At 47.9% G+C, this 19,866-nt stretch overlaps 1 protein-coding gene across 4 annotated transcripts in view; it reads right to left on the bottom strand.

The window, feature by feature from the left end:
- CNTN1 (contactin 1) overlaps nucleotides 1-19,866 on the bottom strand; it is a 1,316,193-nt gene that overhangs the window by 1,254,286 nt on the left and 42,041 nt on the right. For all 4 annotated transcript variants that reach the window (XM_069627984.1, XM_069627985.1, XM_069627983.1 and 1 more), the window contains exon 2: nucleotides 6,627-6,688. The gene's annotated coding sequence lies outside the window, so the exon portion shown is untranslated. The remainder of the gene's footprint in view (nucleotides 1-6,626; nucleotides 6,689-19,866) is intronic.

Genomic DNA, 19,866 nt, shown 5'->3' with positions numbered 1-19,866 from the left:
GGGTTCGAAACGTATCTAGTTCCTCACCCAAGGACACTAGGGTCTCGGGGGATTGAAGGAGGGCGTACTAAGACTCAAGTGAAGCAAGAGCTGACTCACTTTTTCGGATATCCCCTCAGATCACTCTCAGAATACCGCTTTCCTTAGAGATGGCAATACCCTGATGTAGGCTTTAAATGTCTCCCACAGAGTGGATTGTATAGAGAACGAGTTAGTGTTGATTTCGAAGAAGTCCTTGATGGCGGTCTTTAGTTCTGAGGCAAAGGCTGTGTCGAGCAGGGGTTTGGTTTAATTTTCCACCCCCCGAGTTCTTTCGTAATCTGGGCCCCAGCAGAGAGAGATAGTTACAGGGGAGTGGTCAGAGAGGGTTCTGGGTAAAATTGACTGCTGTGAGAAGTTCCTTACCAGTATATCTGAAAGCAATCACCTGTCGATTCTAGAGTTGTGAGTTGTGTACTGAAGAGTAAAAGGAGTATGTTCGGGACTCGGGGGTATAACAGTCTCCATGAGTCCACAGTAGCCAGCCGGGGAAGGGATAACAGAAAGGTGTAGGCTGCTCTAGAGAGTTGGTGGGGTCTGGAGCCCGATCTGTCGAAGTCTACGTCTAGTATTGTGATGAAGTCACCTCCCCCACAGTATCGGTACCATAGGGAAGCTGGCTAAGAGGGAGGCTAAGTGAAGATAGAATTCGGGGTCATCCAAATTGGGACCATAGATGTTCAGCAACACCAGCTCTTTATTTTGTAGGACACCGTGGAGCAGTACATATCTGCCTAGTGGGTCTGTCTGTGAGGATTTGCAAGTAAATTTGAGGCTTCTGTGGATCAGGGTCATAACCCCCCGACTCTGTGTAGAATAGTTGGTATAACATCTTTGAGGACCCCCATCCCTTGGCAAACTTTTCACAGTGCTCAGCCCCTGCATGCGTTTCTTGAAGAAGTAGGATTTTATCCCCATGGCGTTCAGCATGAAATTGTAACTGCCTCATTTTCCTATAATTACCAAGCCCCCGCACATTCCAGCTCATGAACATTACGTCATCGTCACCCATTAGAATAGGAGCAATGGATAGATTTTGAACCTCGGTCGGATAGCAACCTAGGGCCTGGAACCCAGGATAGGCAAGCAACACCCCTCTTGACGTATGACCAACCCAGGATTGTCTCGCATTCCACCCTCCTTGTGAACATCAAGCCTTTTTTAACCTAACACCCTCCCCGACCCACTCCCACCCACATCCCTCCCCCAATCAGAGGAATAGCAACCCCATAACCCAATAACCAGATCCAAACCAATGGCATATATTCCTGGGGGCCTGTGCGCTGGCCTGGCGGCGATGCTCTGGGCTGGGGGCACATTAAGAATAGGTGACTTCTGCAATCACTCCTTCACCTCTGGAGTCTTCCCATCCCCTCTCAAGCACTCCCTTGTGCACCCCCTTCTTAAGAAACCCTCTTCCGACCCGTCCTGCCCAGCTAACTATCGCCCTATCTCTATCACTCCTTTCCTGGGCAAGCTCCTGGAGAAACTTGCCATCTCCCAGCTTAATCTCCATGCTGAATCTGTCGGTAGCCTTCATGACCATTAGTCTGGTTTCAGAGCTGCCAGAAGCACAGAAACTGCTCTCCTGAACATCCGTGAGGACCTGCTCTCGAACCTTGACTCTAACATTCCATGTGTTCTCATTTTGCTTGATCTCTCTTCTGCCTTTGATACTGTCAACCATACCATCCTGCTTAACCGTCTCTGTGATAACCTGGGTATCACTGGTCAGGCTCTGGCTTGGCTGACCTGTTTCCTCTCAAATCGACCCTCCCAGGTCCAACTGGGGTCTTTCCTGTCTGACATCTTTTTCTCTACCTGTGGTGTCCCCCAGGGTTCTAACCTCTCTCCCTGGCTTTTCAACCAGTATCTGGCACTTCTCGCCCACCGCATCGCTGCTCTCTGCCCCAACTTTCAGTGCTATGCGGATGATACCCAGCTCATTTTCAGGCTACCCTCGGCCTCCTCTTCTCCTTCCCTCATCTCTGACTGTTTTTCTGCTATCCAGCAATGGTGTGCCGCCAACGACCTCTGCCTTAATGCCAGTAAGACCGAGATTCTACTCATCGGCACACCCACTCCCTCCTTCCCTGCAGCCCTCTGGTCGGCCTCTCTTGGCCCTCTTCCTGCTCCTACCTGCAAGGCAAAAAACCTCGGGGTCATCTTCGACCCACACTCTCCTTCTCTCCTCACATTTCTGACATTTCTAAGAAGTCACACTACCAGCTGCACCTCCTCAGAGGTATCCTCCTTTCCTCTCCTTCCCCCAGAAGCTCACTGTCTCCAGAGCCCTGGTTCTCTCGAAGCTGGACTACTGTAACAGCCTCTATCTAAATCTGCCTGCCTCTACTCTCCGCCCTCTGCAACTCATCCAGAACAGGACTGCGAGACTTGTCCTTGGCCTCAAGCCCAGGGACCGTATCCCTCCAGGACTGAAATCGCTTCACTGGCTCCCTGTGGCTGCGAGGATTAAGTTCAAAACCCTCTGCATTGTCCACAAGGCGTTCTGGGGCCTGGGTCCAAATTACCTTCAACTCTCCCTTCCTAAATATCTTCCTTCTCGAGCACTTCGCTCTTCCGCCTCCAACTCCCTCAGGGTCAGCCGCTTCTCCAAGCAACGGGTTGGGGGGAGATCTCTCTCCGCAGCAGGGGCCTCCCTCTGGAACAGCCTTCCTGCCTCCCTGAAACTTGAGGAGAACCATCTCCGGTTCTGGAAGCACCTCAAAACCTTCCTCTTTGCTTCTGCTTTCTCTCTCCCTCTCCCCTGCTAAATCACTGAAACTGTACTGAATCAGCAACTGGGCCACTCACCAATCTCGGTCCTTGGCCCAGCCACTCTCCCCTGCACTGCCTTCCTGGCAACCCCTGCACTGCGGGACTGTCTCTGTATCCCTACAGCCCCCCTTCCCAGCACTTGACTGCACTTATCTTGCACTTGCCACCAGCTGGCCCTTATTATTTATCTTGTTCATTACTAACCCTGTACTGCACTTTCCCCTCTCCCTTTCCCCCTTGCACTTTTCCCACCCCCCCTACTCATGCACTTGTGCGATTTGATTGACACCAGTCCTAGTAGGATCAGTGTCTGTCTCGCCTTGTTCCCCCCTCCCTGCCGTGTCGCGCCTTGAAACACTTGTGTATAGGCACGTTACAAATGCCATATCATATCATATTATATATCATATCGTAAGATGCATTGGAACCATTAACATGAAAAATACATAGGAACTTATGTCAGGGAGATCAAAACGACAAAAGGCAAGAGCAAGCTGTGAGCGCATAACTGACAGATGGATCTCCTATGCCGATGTGTCGGCATACGCCCCACCCGATAGGTGTTCAGACATGTAACAAGCGTCAACAGATTGATGTGGCCATGAGGATTCAACCAGGGAAGTGCTTGTCTATGAATTTGGAGACCTCCTCTGGGATTGTGAAAAAGAAAACCTGATTAGAGTGTTGAATTCACAGCTTGTCAGGATAAAGCATGGAATATTTGACCTGCAGGTCACGCAGTCTATTCTTAACTGCCAGGAAGGTTTTGCGTTCCTGTTGAACCGCAATTGAAAAATCAGGGTATAGGTGGATCCTAGAGGACCCTAGTAAAAGCTCCCCTTTGGCCCTCGCAGCCCAGAGGACGGCATCTCGATCACGAAAGTTCAGGAACCTGGCTATGATGGGGCGCAGATGCGCGCCGGGTCTGGGTTTTGATGTTAGAGCTTGATGGGCTCTTTCTATTGCGAACTGTGGCGAGAGCCTAGGTGAGCCGAGAAGTGCGAGTAAGGTGTGCTCTAAGTAGTGCTCCATGGGTTCCTTGATGCTGTCCTCTGGGATCCCAATTATGGAGGATATTGCGTCTAGAGCGCGATTGGAGATCCTCATTCTTTTTGGACACCTCCAGTACACGTCTAGATAATGAGTCGACCTCCGCTCGAAGAGTGCCCAAGTCGTCTTCGGTAATGTCAACCCTCATCTCAATTTCAGCTACTCGGTTGTCGGTTTTCTCAATGTGTGCTTTGATCAAAGATATGGAGCCATTCATATCATCCAACTTGGAGTGCCGAGTGGTGAACCCTTCGCGGATATACTCCATCATTCTCTGTGAGTCTATTACATCAGGGGAAGTCGAGGTGGTGGGCTCGGGCTCAGGGACCTCCTCTGCATGTTTGGACAGTGTCTTGTAAACTTGTTGATAGAGCTCTGTTTTTCCTCCCTGCGCCTTTGGTCATGGTGGGAATTGGGAGCAGGCCTGCGGCCCAGGAAGCCAATAAATGAGGAAAGCGTACGTAATAAAGGGAGGACCGCAGGTGTGAGCAAGTGGATGAACAAGGGTGGCTGCAGGGGGCCACACCGGGCCTGGTTGGCTTGTAGGACCTTGGCCCCTTAGTGGTGAGTGGAGCCCAGATTATGTAGCGACGTGCCCGTATGACAGTCCACTTCTCCGAGCCTTGTGATAAGTGTGCAGGTACGCAGAGGGTCCAGAGGTGGGAATGCCCACGGAGAAGCAGTTCAGTACTGCTCGGAATTAGGGCGTGAGAGCAAGAGAGCAGCTGGGAGTCGTGGGAACGTCGTGGACCAGCGGCTTTGTGGACTTAGATGTGCCGTATGAGGCGCCCCCGAGCGACTGTGAGGTGGTGCTTGTCAAGATGGGAGAAGGACGCCGGATGGTTGATGCGACAGAGACTGGCTAAAGTACAGTTAGTGCCTCCCAGGCTACTGGCAGCAGGTATTCACCGCGTGTGTAGAAAGGATTCGCTGGTGAGCGCCTCCCGGGGCGCAGGGGGGAGTGATATATGTGGTGTGTGTTTCAAGTTTCTTGTCTAGTTCACACCACACACTTCGCCCAGGTGGCCGTTCCGTCGATATCCATGTGACAGAGAAACTATAGTTGAGCAAGGGAGGAGGAGGCCCTATGGGACCAGAGTCCTCTGTCTCGATTACTATTAAAGCCGCCTATATCTGGGGCAAAGCTGTAGGATAGGTTCCTTCACTTATGCAGCAATTCAAGTTGAAATTAGGTTTATAAGTACTTCGAGGCTGCTTGAGTGGGTTGTGTTCCCCCACGTAGTGCAGGTATTGGGATGACCACGTAACAGTCGTACCTGGCCGTTGACGGCCATGTTGTGGTGCCCCCTGTGCCTCAAGTCGCTGGTCTACACGGCTCACGGAACCCAAGCCCCCGCACATCCGCGGTAGATATGTTCCCTGCGCGGGCCAGAAGAGGCCACAGCCCCCGCCGTGCAATGGGGCCCTCAGTTATGAAGGACAGGTCGCCACAAGGTTTGCAGTGTCCCCGGGCAGGGGCCAACCCAGGATGGGACGTTAAACTTGGTGGTAAGCTCCGGGCCCCCCCAGACCCAGGGACTCACCATTGTTTCCAGGCTTTGCCCATCCGGTCAACAGCGGAGGCATCCCGCCGGGTGTGCAGTCGTCGGGAGATCTGGAGCGGTAGCCCCACGCCAGTCCCACGCCGTACGGCGACATGTCAGAGCCAGCCCGCTCCGTGTCGGGTAGGTTGGGTGCCGCAGTAGGACAAGTCGCGCCCAAGGAGCCGATGGATTGGGAGGGCAGGCTCCGTAGGTCTGCGGCAGCAGAGTCCCGCCAGGGGGGTGCCCCTCAACCCCCAGCCGCGTAGGCTCAGGAGCGACTGGTGCCGGGGAGTCCCAAACTCAGCAGTCGCCTCTCCTGGACGTGGCCGCCGGGTCGGGCCGCCGCAGCCCCCCTGCACAGCAGCAGCTGTCCAGAGCTCCGGAACAGAGCAAGCTCACACCGCAGATTTCGGTTGACAGCTAAATCAAACACTTAGATCCAAGCCACTGATGTCTCCTCGACCAGCAATTACAAACCAACGCAGGATTCTGCAAGTTTTACGCCTCCCAGCTCGGAGCACACTATTAAGCGGCCATCTTCTTCGAGCGCAACAGCGCCTCCCCAGAACTGTGTATTTTTAGAAGGTGAATCACCATACACTTTTTGTTTTTGTGTACATGTTACATCACATGTACCCTAGGAGAATATGGAATTACACCTTTACTGCAACTCTAAAATGCTGACTGTGCTTTTACTGAGCTGTCGGCATTTTAGAGAATGTCAACTTGCATTACTGTGCCCAAGTGGAGCAGGGGTTGTTGGGGTGTCCCCCGCTCTCCTTGGTCGCACTAATGCGAGTCGAAGGTTGCAAGGAGTCCCTCGATTAGCATTACAGTAAGCGGGGGAAAAAGAAAAAACGTTTTTTTTCAAATGACCCTTCGGCGTCAGCGCCGCCCTACTTAAGTGGTAAAAACCGATGCCGCGGGGGATCAAGGGAGTCGGCGGCGCACACTAAAGTATGCCGCAGTAAAGGTAAGTGGGGTGGAGGTTGGATTATTGCTGGGGCAAAAGTGATGTATCTGACCCCTGCGCCGTGTCATAATTGGCATCAACATTTTCATCAGCGCAGTTACGAGCGGCGCAGTGATGATATAGATTCAGAGAACATTAGATTCAGGACTCTGAGAACTTGAGAGATACGTGACCATAACACCAGGTTGATATTCCTTCTAGGTGATCAATATGGTAAAATAACAAGAAAGGTAGCATCTTACCTGAAAGGGCATGGCAAAGGAGACAGAAAAGGTTCCCAACACTGACTGGTGTGCAGGCAATCCTGTAAAAGAAGACTGTCATTCAGTCGAGAAGTAGAAGAGGCCCAAAACCAGATAAACGCAAACACGAACCACAACATTGAAACAAAGATGGTATCTTAAGTTCCTGCAGACTGTTGATTGGGATACTTATTAGTGGATCTGACACAACAAATGCCCATAGGAAATCATATTAAGGACGTCCCAAAATGACATTGTTATAGGACATGTGTACACATCGTTACTCCATTTGAACATACGATCTTCACACTGGCACCATGTGCTTCCGATATGGTATCTGTGTGAAGATTGTATGCTCAAATCCCGGCTGGTCCGATTCAAGCCTACTGCCTTCCGAGGTTAATACATTGAGAACCATTAAGCTGGGTAATGATAAAAGCTATGATTACAGTGCTTAGGAGCTAATGCAAACTAGCATTAAGTGCTATATTCCTCCATGTATGCCCCCCCCACCCTGAGCGCCCCAGTTTCTTACTGTTTGCTCACGGAGGCCTACGGGCGTGCTGCACATTATAAGAATTAAATATCATAACATGACATATAAAAACCTGATATTATTACACCAATTAAATCTAGGTTGTCTCTGTCCCCATCTATCGTACTATTTATATAGACATTTTGATTTTGTATATATTGAGGCAAACTTGTCAAAAGTAAATTGTGAAAATCTGAATATAAATCTGAATGTGCCAGAAAAACAAAACCAGAAGAAGTTAACAACTGGGATCAACTTATGGTGATCAATTCTTTCACATACAATAGAGAGAGCGAGTAGGAAACAAAAAGAGAGGGCCTCATTACGAGTAGGGCGCAAAGGGATACCGGGCACCGACAAGGACACTGGTGCCGGTAATCCCTTTGCACCCTATTCCGAGTTCCCTTAGCGGGACCCTTCCTTAACACCTGGTTTCACCAGGCGTTAAGGACGGGACCCGTTAAGGGACTTTAGAGCTAATAACGGTACCGCAATTTGCGGTACCGTTATTAGCGCCTTCCCATTGAGCCCTATGGGGGCTCAAATGGGAATGGGGAATGGCTTTTTCAATGGGGACTTACCGGTCCCGCAAAGGTCGGAATAGACCGGTAAGTCCCCATTGAACGAGGGCGGACTCGGTACCGGTATTGGAGGTAGTCATGGCACTAATAGCGCCATGATTACCTCCAAACTCGGAATGAGGGCCAAAGTGTTAAGGTAAGCAAATGAAACCTGTGGATCTCCAGATGTTCTGGACTACGATTCGCATGATCCTTCACAATCGTCTATAGTGGCAAGGTCTGATGGGAGTTGTAGTCCAAAACATCTGGAGAGCCAAATGCTGCCGACCACTGCGTTAAGGTAAAGTGGGGAGGTTTGATTTTTGTTGACGCAGAGAAAGTCACTCCTCATAGGTTAAAATCAGACAAACAGACTGCAAATGAGAAGAAAGTATTTATGAAAGTATGTTGAAATAAAAAATGGTTTACAAATAAAATATCTTGCTCTTACGCCTCAAACAGGGCAAAAATATTAAAGTTTGAAAGAACTAAAATTTCCTTGATTAACGTGCAAATAAAAATTTGTACACGGGTCCGGACTTCATAATTGGGAGAATGGCACATTAAATAAAAATACAAAAAATGATCAGGTGATAAGGGGATACAAATAGACCCCCACACTAGATTATTGGCAATTGGCAACCATTCTACACGCAACAGTGTGACATAGAATTATTAGTTCTCAGTACTGATGCTAAGAAAGCATTCCTTAATGTGAATTTGAATGTGTGAGATTTTATTTAGAGGTGCAGGAAATGTTTGGTGGCGCTTTATGAAGGCTCTCAGACTCGGGTGATTGTTATGTTATGTTAGTGTATGTTGTAGAGTGCACTATAGCCATCGAAACAGCCTCCTACCACTGGCCAACTCACCATAACTGACACCCGAGACACTCTACTGGGGACACAGGAAAGTTTTAAGCCTGTTATAAAAAGCTAATGATTTCCAATACCTTTGATTGCAAGAGAGAGTATGTTACATAAAGTCACTGTACAAACTAACAAGTTGAGATCGACGGAAAACATACGCATCCTAGTAGGAAATATTAATGTGCTGCTGGGAGTACCAGGAGGAATATTTTCTCTATGCACAATATTGTGACTCAGGCTCTTTGGACCAGCATTGATAAGGTAAAGTGAAATTCTTGAAGAGACTGAATAGGAGAAACTGACATGAAATTGTCAACTGATGACATAGTCACACTGACTAGAGCAGGATAGGTTAGCATGGAAGAGTTGCATTGAATAGTCCAAGGGAGGAGGACAAGAAGACTGTGGTGGCCGGGGAAAGCACCCCACTCTGCGATGCAAACCCCACAGTTGGTAAATGGGGACCCCCACAAGCCCTTCCTTCCCTCTGTTCACAAATTACGTGTTTGGGCACAGAGACCCAGGGAACTTTTAAAGGTGAGTGGGCTGGATTGTGAGTTAATTACAAAAAAAGATATATGAGCCTCATTACAAGTTTGGCGGTAGCCTTCCCAGTAAAACCAAACCTACAATTTTTACTGGACAATTACTGGGTCATTACAGCCCAGCCAGACCCGGTAATAGTATACAAACAGAGAAAGGAGTGTTGCTGTGCCCAGGGTTTTGAAAACAGACGGGTTAATTCAATTTGATAACCTCTTCTTGCCAACCCTCCATTTAACCAAAACAAATTGGTGCAAATCGCATTTGTGCCTTTGACATACATCAGAGAGACAGAAAAATACTAAATTAATTTTAGATTTGGTTACACAGATAAAAAATAACTGCTGGATAATTGCAATGTACTGGTAAGCAAACAAAACATACAATAAAAAGCAAACATACAAATAGTATAAATTGATACAATGAACAGATACATATATTATTAGCAATTAGCTTATGAATGAAGAAAAAGAAAAAACACATAGAACAAAAAACCCTGTATACTTGTGTTCAATAATTGTGAAGGTATAGGCATTACCCAGAGATATGAAGAGGAAAAAAGGGGTGAGCACACAAATAGGAAGAAGGAAGATTAGCGGGTGTGTGGGGATACAATAAGTGATAGTAAAAGGAGAGGGACAGATTCATTCCTGTCCTAACATAGTACTTTGAAAAAATCATTGAGCTAAACAATCCTTATGTAGCTCGTGATTCCAATTACCACTTTATCAGTCCCAATTCATATCTAGAGGTGAATTCTGAAAATGCAAAAAAAAAATGATGGTACATCTCGGAACAGCTTCGTTTTCCAAGGTCAAGTTTGCCGATAATTGACCATTTGCGGGCGCCGGAATTTAATGCTCACCATTCCCACTGAGCCCCATAGGGCTCAATGGGAATGGGTAGGTCGGATGCACTGGCACCATTCAGAAGAACAAGTTACTTCTTACCTTGTAACGTTCTTTCGATGGGATATTCCTCTGACGTATTCCTTATCTTTCATAGATCATCTCCCAGCTTGCTGGCCTCAGAATATTTTTTTTTTCAGTAGCAGTAGAGGGCGCTGCGCATCGACGTCCCTCGAGCCGATGTCCCTCGACGGCCTCCGTATCGACGCCGACGTCACCAAGCGTATAAATAGACTCGCGCAGCATCCGTTGCTCAGTTCCGTTTTGACTTTAACAGTTGTTTTACATGAATTGGTTATTGACCTTGAAGGAGCATAAGCTGCAACCACAAGAGAAGTATTACTGCGGGGATGGATGGGAGGGGCGATAAGGAATACGTTGGAGGAACATCCCATCAAAAGAACGTTACAAGGTAAGAAGTAACTTGTTCTTCGAAGGGATTGTGTCCTCCGACGTATTCCTTATCTTTGACAGACTCCCATAGCAGTGGTGTGCAATTGGAGGTGGGAGTAAAACGCCATGTTTCCTTTTAGGAATGAACCGAATGTAATACGGCTTTGCCAAACCTAGTCTCTTGACTAGAGAAGGAATCCAGGTTGTAAAATCTTCTTAAGGTATGTGCAGACGACCATGTGGCAGCCGCACATATGTCTCGAACCGGCACCCCTTTTTGGAGGGCCGAGGAGGCTGCGATACCCCTGGTTGAATGAGCCCTAAGATTTTGAGGAGGCTCTTTGCCTGCCAGTTTGTAACATTCCAGGATGGCCAAAATAATCCATCTGGAAATGGTTTATTTTGTTATCGGGAGTCCCAACTTGTGCCCCGAGTAACCCACGAACAGTTGGTCTGCTTGCCTAATCCTAGCAAGTCTGCTGATGTAAAAGCTTAAAGCCCGCCTTGGGTCCAGCCTATGTAGCCTTTCTTCCTCTTTCCCCGGATGGGGAGGCGGATAGAATGAAGGTAAAGTAATTTTCTGAGTGATGTGGAATTCAGAAACCACCTTTGGGAGGAAATTAGGCTTCACCTGTAGGACAACCTTGTCTTTATGAAAAATTGTATGAGGGGGTTTATAAGATAGAGCTTGTAATTCGCTCACCCTTCTAGCAGATGTTAAAGCCACTAATAAGACAGTTTTAAGGGTGAGAAATCTTAGCAAGCAAGAGTCAGGAAATTTAAGACTAAATTTAAGTCCCATAAAGGAACCTGGAAAGGGCTTGGAGGGTAGACATTAGTTAATCCCTTTAGAAATTATATTACTAGGGCTAATTTGAAATACGAAGGTTCCTCCGCAGTGCGCTTGAAGATCGATAGCGCTGCGAGATAGCCCTTGATAGTGCCAACTTGAAGGCCTGAATTTGCCAAGTAGAGTAGAAAGGATAACACCGTTTGTACCACATGAAAAGGGGTCGATATTCTCTTCTCTACACCAACTGCAAAATGTGTTCCAACGGCAGCGGTATAAAAACTTTGTTGCTGGCCTTCTGGCGAAAGCAACACTTCCATGACGTCATCAGGGAGGTCCCAATCCTTGTATCTCAACCTTTCAGAAGCCAGGCGGGAAGGTTGAGGGTTGTGATGTCTGGATGGAGAACCTGACCTCCCTTCTGTGAGAGAAGATTCTCCTTGAGTGGAAGACGAATTGGAGGGCAGATGGACATGTCCAGAAGGTCCGGGTACCACGTTCTCCTGGCCCAGTCTGGGGCAATTAGGATCATGGTTCTCCGGAATCTTCTCAACCTCCTGATCATTCGAGGAATGACAGGGACTGGTGGAAACGCGTACAGGCGTGGAAACTCCCAGTCCACTACGAACGCGTCCCCTAGAGCTCCTCTCGGGGGAAATTCCCTTGAACAAAACAGATCGCACTTTCTGTTGGTACTGGTGGCAAATAGATCCACTTGAGGGGTTCCCCAAAGGGCGAAGATCTCCTGAAGGACTTCCTGAGCTAGTTCCCACTCGTGGGAGACTGTGCCCTGCCTGCTCAGAGCGTCCGCCGTCAAGTTCTTCTCTCCGGCTAGGTGGACTGCCGATAGAGAGATTCCTTCTTGAATTGCCCAAAACCAGAGCTGCATTGCCTCTCTGCACAGTGGTAGTGATCCTACGCCTCCTCTTTTGTTGAGGTAGTACATGGCCACTGTGTTGTCCTTCATTATCAGGGCATTTTTCCCCTGTACAGATGGCAGAAAAGCCTTCAGAGCTAGTCTGATTGCTCTCAGCTGTAACAGGTTGATATGTAGTCTGGACTCCGATGGAGACCAACGACCGCTGATGGTCAAGTCGTTGGTATGGGCTCCCCACCCCGTGAGTGAGGCATCTGTGACTACTGTTATCTCCGGCCATGGTTGCCAAAACAGTTCCCCCTTCAAGATGTTTTCCTGGCAGGCCCACCACTGAAGGTCTCGAGCCACCTTGTCCGGAATTTGAAGGAGGTCTGTCATTCTCCCTGAGAATTGCGACCACTGAATTCTCAGTGCCCACTGAAGAGATCTCATTCTCAGGCGAGCCTCTGGCACAAGGAAGATGCAGGATGCCATGAGGCCTAGCAACCTCAAAAAGTCGAAGGCTGGGAGACGTTGGGCATTTTGAAACTTGGTGACCATCTGCAGAATATCTTGAGCCCTCACCTCTGGTGGCGAGGCTTTTCCCAGGGAAGTGTCCAGGACCGCTCCAATGAACTGGAGTCTCTGTGATGGTATCATGTGTGACTTCTTTAAATTGAGGGAGAAGCCCAGTTTGTGAAGGAAGTGGCAGACATAATCTAGCTGGATCTGAGCTTGTTCCGAAGATACAGCTCTGATCAGCCAATCATCCAGGTAGGGGTAGACGTGGATCCCTTCCCTCCTTAGACTTGCAGCCACTACCGACATTAGCTTGGTGAAGACCCTCGGGCGGAGGTCAGCCCAAATGGCAGAACTCGAAATTGATAATGAGAGCCGCCAATTGCGAACCTCAGGTATTTCCTGTGTTTGAGATGGATTGGCACATGGAAATAAGCATCCTGGAGGTCAAGAGATACCAGCCAGTCCCGGAGCTGGAGGGCCTGAAGGATATGAGCGAGAGTTACCATCTTGAACTTGTCCTTCCTGAGGAACTTGGTCAATTCTCGTAATTCCAAGATAGGTCTCAGTCCTCTGTCTTTCTTCGGTATGAGAAAGTAGGGGGAGTACCAGCCCTTATTCCTCTCCGCTACAGGTACCGATTCTATGGCACCTTTCTCTAGCAGGTCTACAATTTCCTGCAAGAGGAGCGGATCTGGAACTCTCAGAGAGCTGTTCCCCGGTGGATGACTCTGAGGGATGCGTAGAAAAGGCAGGCAGTAACCTTGGGCAACTGTCTCCAATGCCCAAGCATCTGACGTAATAGCCTGCCATTCCGTCAGATGTTGAGTTAACCTGCCCCCTACTGGTGTTTTGTGAAGAGAGTCCTCAGAGCGGTTTGGAGGAGGCTGATGCAGATGCCAAGGGTAAAGAGGCACCTGCTGCTGCTGCGGCTCATGTGTTTTTACCCCGACCACCTCGGGTGAATTTCTTCTGACCCCTTTGAACCGGCTGTCCTCTGCCCTTTCCAAATGCGGAATAGAAGTGAAAGGACTTACCTCTCCAAGAGGTTCCTGAGGGGCGATATGGTGTCTGACGGATTGCAGCTCCTAAGGATTTTGCTGCTGCCTTTGATGTTTGTAGTTTTTCTAAACTGTAATCCGCCTTCTTACCAAACAAAGAAGAGCCGCCAAAGGGCATATTCAAGAGTCTGCTTTGCACATCTGGAGCAAAACCAGACTTTTGAAACCAAGCAAATCTTCTGGTTGTTGTACTTGCCGCCATGGCACTGCTGATACTGTCAGCAGAATCAATGCCAGTCTGAAGGGATTCGCACATTGCGTCCTTACCATCCTTAATGATGTTGAGAAACGCTTCCCTTTCTTCTCCCTCCGGGAGGCAGTCAGCCGCTGATGAAGCACACTCCCAAAGTGTGTGGCTGACCCTTGCGAGCGTACAAGTAGCATTGATGGATTTCAACGCCATGCTACATGCGGAAAATACTTTTTTGGCCATAGAGTCATATCTCTTATCATCCTGTCCTGTGAAACAGTAGGGTAAACCGATTTACTACCTGCTGAAGTAGCTGCCTGAACAACCAGACTCTCCGGAGTTGGGTGGTTGGATAAATATTCAGGGTCAGAAGAAGACACCCGATATTTAGCTGATAATTCTTTGTTAACTGCCAGGATTACCTCAGATGTTTCCCAGTTTGCCAATATTCTCCCTTGTAATGAGGCATGAAATGGCACCACAGGATCCTCCTGTGCACCTTTGACCAAGATGTCTGCGAGGTCGTCTTGCTGAAAAGCAGGTGAGGGTGTGGACCATCCCATAAACTCTATTATCCTTGCCATCAAGGTTCTATAAGGGGTTTCAGCATGACATTCTCGTGCTCGAGGCTCTGGGTATGGCCACTGGCTGTGAGGTGGCCGTGGGTTCATCCTTTCTCGGCGTCGACTCGACTGACCTGTGCATCGAAGAACCCTTCGATAACGGCGTCGACAACGCTGATCTATGTGTCGAAGGGATATTCGACGACGGCGTCGAAGACGCAACTCTGCTTTTACTCGAGGGTTTGCAACGCTCTCGAGTGGCTTCTTTCGCCGGGTACTGCGACTCACAGCCTTTTGATTTTTTGGGTCTTTCACCCAGGGTATCACCCTCAGCAGTCTTCGAGGGGGTCGAGGCCGCTTTCTCAAAGACACTTAGCATATTTTTCCTGAATGCCTCCCACTCAGCCTGAGAGCTATGTTTTGTGGGGCATGAGACCCTTTTTGGGGAAACGGAAGAAGACGAAGACGAGGAAGGGGATCTTCGACGTCTCTTTTTTGAATGCTTAGATCTCGAAGAGTGATGGGAACTGCTTTGAGACCTAGAACGAGAATGTCTTTTGTGATGGCGAGGAGACGAATGTCTCGACTCCGCCGAGGAAACTTTCGAAGAAGTTTTAACTGCCTTACCTCTCTCAAGCTTCCCTTACGCTCCTTCAAGGCTTTCGCCGTCATGGACATGCAGTCCTCGCACTCCGAACAATGGTGCTCGATTCCCAGGCACCACAAACAGATCCTGTGAGGATCCTGTCATGATGCCCGCTCCCGGGGAGCCGGTTCTAGCCCTGCGTCCCCGAAAGCGGACATCCAGTCCCCAAGGAAGGACCCAGCAACCCCATATAGGGGCCCTTTGGACAGTGTCCTGGCGCCTATGGCACCAGGCTCATAAAAGACATCAGTCCTGGCGCCATAGGCGCCAGGCTCATTATGGGAGTGCTTGGGTGCACTTACCTGTTGCAGACCATGCTGCAGGATCCCGGCCTCCTTGAGGCCTGAAAGGAACTACTTTACCTGTGGGACTAATTTACCATCCGGGCGTGGTCGGGGAAGGATGCATACCTGATTGGAGGAAGGATACATGCCTGGAACTTCTCCAAGGCTATTTAAACCCCACCCGAACAGCCACACGTGCTTCGCGTTGTTCTGCATCTAGCAGCTGGACGCTCACCGTGTCTGCTCCTGCATCCTGACTTCTGCCACGCCTGCCAGCATCCTGAATCACCTGCAAAGGAAGAGAAGAAGAGAACAGAAGAAGGAAAAGTCCTTACCTGCTAAAACCGCATCCCGGAGACATCTCGCCGACAATCCTGAAAAGGAAGACTTTATTTAAAAGCTCATCGCGTTGATCGATGCAGCGCCGCATTCCACTCACCTTTACAGGGCGCCTCCATGTTCAGCAGCGATAATCCGGATTCGCAGTCACGCCCCAGCGCCTAAGGAGAAAAAGACCAGAATAAAAGGTGAGAGAGAGAAGGGAATAAGGAAAGCTAAATCTCCATGTTAAGACTTACCTGCTGATTCATTCCCTCCCCATTTCGGGTCCGCGCCGCATCCTGGCATTTCCGGACCCCGGCCCCTAAGGGGAAAAAAAGACATCAGCGTTAATGAGCGAATGAAAAGACATTACCAAAAAACGCTCATTAAAGACTTACCTGATTTCTACAAGGATTTCACCTCTTATCTCGGGTCGGTGCCTGTTCCCCGGCATTCCGTACCCCGGCCCCTATGGGGAAAAAGACACTAGCATTAGTACATTAATGCATGGACACAAGGGGAACCTCTTATCAAAAAACTTACCTGGAAGCCAAGCAAGATTGGTTCTCACCAATCCGAAAATCCAGTGAAGTAACTGTATACCAACGCGCCCCTGCATCAGAAGCAGGATGGAGTGCTCGTCCTTCCAGACCCTAAGGTGAGACGCTACGAGGAATCACAAGGGTTTCGAGGAGGGTGAGAGGGGGAAGTGGGAGGCCGATTGCATTACCCCGCAGACAGTTAATCCCCTATTTTCGCCTACAGAAGGATACTTCTGCGAGCCAGACAAGCCAGATTTGGGGGCCCGGTCCAGTCCGTCTTCCGAACCCTGCGCATCACCTTAGAAGAGGTCACAGCAGCGCGAACCAGGCCAGCGCCTCCGTGGGAGTCAGGTGAGCGTTAAAGATCCGTCAACAACATTTTCTTTTTTGAAGCCGGACCGTGGAGTCGTCTGTTCGGGTGAGGAAGCCATCGAGTATGAGTCGGTATTCCCGAGGAATATATTGATATATTTGACTGAAGAACTGAGCAACGATATTCCGAGACCCCACGAAGCGCGGAAAAACGGAACTGAGCAACGGACGCTGCGCGAGTCTATATATACGTGTGGTGTCGTTGGCGCCGATACGGAGGCCGTCGAGGGACATCGGCTCGAGGGACGTCGACGCGCAGCGCCCTCTACTGAAAAAAAAGTCCAAGGCCAGCAAGCTTGGAGATGATCTATCAAAGATAAGGAATACGTCGGAGGACACAATCCCTTCGAATGGTGCCGGTGCATCCGACATAATCTGCTTGCGGGTGCCGTTCCTCTCGCCAGGAAAAGGCACCCGCGAGCAGAACTTGTAGTTTGCCGGTCCGGGAACTACGGTACCGGCAAGCTTACCAGTACCGTAGTTCCTGGACCGGCAAACTTGGAATGACCCTCATAGACTTTCTTGGCAAGGAAGGAACCTTATTCAAGTCTTAATGGGAGTCTTGTCACAGATCATGACCTTTGCAAGAGGCCAGACATAAGAGGAGTAATAGTCAAGAGAGAAGAAAGCATTGTTGGGGGCCAAATTCCCAGATCCAGGGGCGGAAGGCATAGAAAACTGTTGAACTTGGGGACCGCTCTTGGCTCGTGGGGAGTGACAACAACGATCGCAGCCCGACAATCCATTAAGGACAAGTGGTTAAGAAATAGACTGTCGACAGCTAAGACTCGAGTATCTGCCCACCGCTGCTCTCTGTACTAGAAAAACAGGATGGCCAACCTTCACCTACACTATGCAAGAAGGGCCCTGAGACCATTGGAATTTGTAGGAACTGTGTATGACTTTGTGTGAACCATCTAGGATGATAATACCAGGCCTACAAACTGTTATATAATAGGAAACCTGGACTAAGGACCATAGTCGTACATTAGATAATTGTTTAATTATCACTTCCACTGGACTGTATTTCCCTGGTGTTTTGTTACAAATGTCCTATTGGGTCCTACACGCCTTACTCCAATCAATCCATCAATCTTTATTGCATGTATATAGTTTAAAACAAACCTTTACAATACAGCATATAAAAAACCTCATCCAGATATTTCTGTGGCAATAAAACAATTACACAAAATTGGATACGTCTAAAAGCCCATGTAAGTTTATAAGAAATCCTAAACTTAAAAAGTCTAACATTTCTTAAAAATTCAAAAGAGTTTTAAGATTGCCAATAACAGCCTAACACAAATTACAATTTAAAAAATCTAATGACGGCGAGTAATAATGCAACAACACCCCAAACAAACCAAAGATTCTCCACATCAATCCAGGTCGAATTATGCACACATTTCCCAAATATATCTATTCATTGTGACAGGAAGTCTGGGCATAGTAACAACAAATGTTTTAAGATGTTCCTTACAATGTCTGAGAAATCCAGGTTCCACAGGGAGACCACTATGTATGCAAATAATTACATTAGTTGGGAGTACATTAAAACTAAACCGCATAAAATCATGTCTCTGTGCCCTGTCCGGAAATCCTAATACATAGGTTTCTGCAACGCCTACTCTCTTTTTAAATAGACACAGGTATACAGAGTCAACCTCTCTAAAACTTCACCTGTAGCTATCCAGTCCCTTCGGCGCACTGCTATTTTTACTTTAGCCGCATTGGAAACAAGGACATCCTGGTTCGTATCCAATGCCGAGAGCTGCTTTAAACAATATTCCACAAGCTCAACTGCAGGAAACCCATAATACGACATGGCTTGAATTCTAAACAAGCATACATCGATGATGGTGGTGGACATTTCCTTCTAAAGTGTGTGAGGTGTCAGTAATGCGAAGCGGACAACTGCTTGTGTTTTTCTTTGAATTGTATTAAAAGAAAATGATGCAAATAAATCCTCACTAAACCTATTCTATCAGGAAATTCCCTACCTAGTCCCAGAGATAAGGGGTTCACTCTGACCATAAACAAAACTGACCCTCACACTAAACAACAAACATTCAAAATTAATCTTAAGCAACATAAATAAGTGAATAACAAACAACTAATAATTCTGATGACCTTCACGCGTCCTGTATAAATTTCTTCCCCAGGACTATTCAAAGTAAATTTCCCCAAATGTTCAAAAATAACAATAAAGTCTTGAACCAGTTGTTGTAATTTCCAAATAAATCAAAAGTTCACCAAACAAAAGCCTCCAGTTGAAAATATTCCTTTCCAACTCCAGCCAAAGACATAGCACCAATGATAATCCTGGATGTCTTTCTTCCAAGATTGTTTTGCCACTATTCAAAGAATAGATTAGCAACTTTTCCTTCTGCAATTCTACAAGTGTTTTTAACCTTTGCAGTACCTTTGGTATAATTGTCAGGATGCTTCTTCTTGGGGTGTTGCTTTCCTCCTGACAACCACCCGTCTACAACTGTTAGTGTAGTAACAAACTTCTTGGTTCCACACTATACCACTCCTTCAATGTGACGTCAACTGACATTATTATACACAAGCACAGTTCTTGTATTTTTGCTTCAACTTTATAGGTTAGAATGGTTAGGCATTTTAAAGACAAGACACTTCGACCTCTACAGGTAGGCAAGGCACTCTTCTTTCCTATGCTCCAAGAAAAGGGCTGCCTCTTTGCCTATTGGGTCTGCCTTTCCCCATCTCTGTTCACACCTTTGTGGTTCGAGTAGCAACCTTGAAGCTGTATTGCCACAATTCCAACTTCAGATAACATTGCCTCACTTGTATCGGAGGACACTGGACCTTTAACAACTTCAACAGTTAGGTGGATTTATTTAAACAATGGTTTCTTCACTATAGAAAGGGTTAGCCTCTTGGCTTAGGCAATGTGTGTTCTAATTAATACGACAACTTCTGCTTTTAAAGAATACTTGTTATTAGTGTTACAAGGTTCAGTCTGTATTTGTCAGGAGGCGGATTGCATTCGGCTTGTTGACGTGTGCCTGCGGTCTCTGCAGCATTACTCTCGGCATCATTACTCTTGGCAACGCTGAAAGTTTCCATGGAGATTACAACAACGTGGAGTACATGTGCAACATTGTACGCGTTCGCTGCGTCGGCTGTCTGGCACGGTGCGTGTCTCCATAGAAACTGTATACAGGAATACTAACAAATGGAGGCTTCACTGCATCTGCAGTGCTTCTTATTTAAGTTCCTCCCGCTCGTGTAGCATAAAGCTTGTTTCTTCTCTTTTTTTGC

Source organism: Ambystoma mexicanum, chromosome 12 (genome assembly GCF_040938575.1).
Source record: "Ambystoma mexicanum isolate Mex_15411 chromosome 12, UKY_AmexF1_1, whole genome shotgun sequence".
NCBI lineage: Eukaryota > Metazoa > Chordata > Amphibia > Caudata > Ambystomatidae > Ambystoma > Ambystoma mexicanum.
The sequence above is the reverse complement of the archived record's forward strand: the minus strand, read 5'-3'. Positions and strand labels throughout refer to the sequence as shown.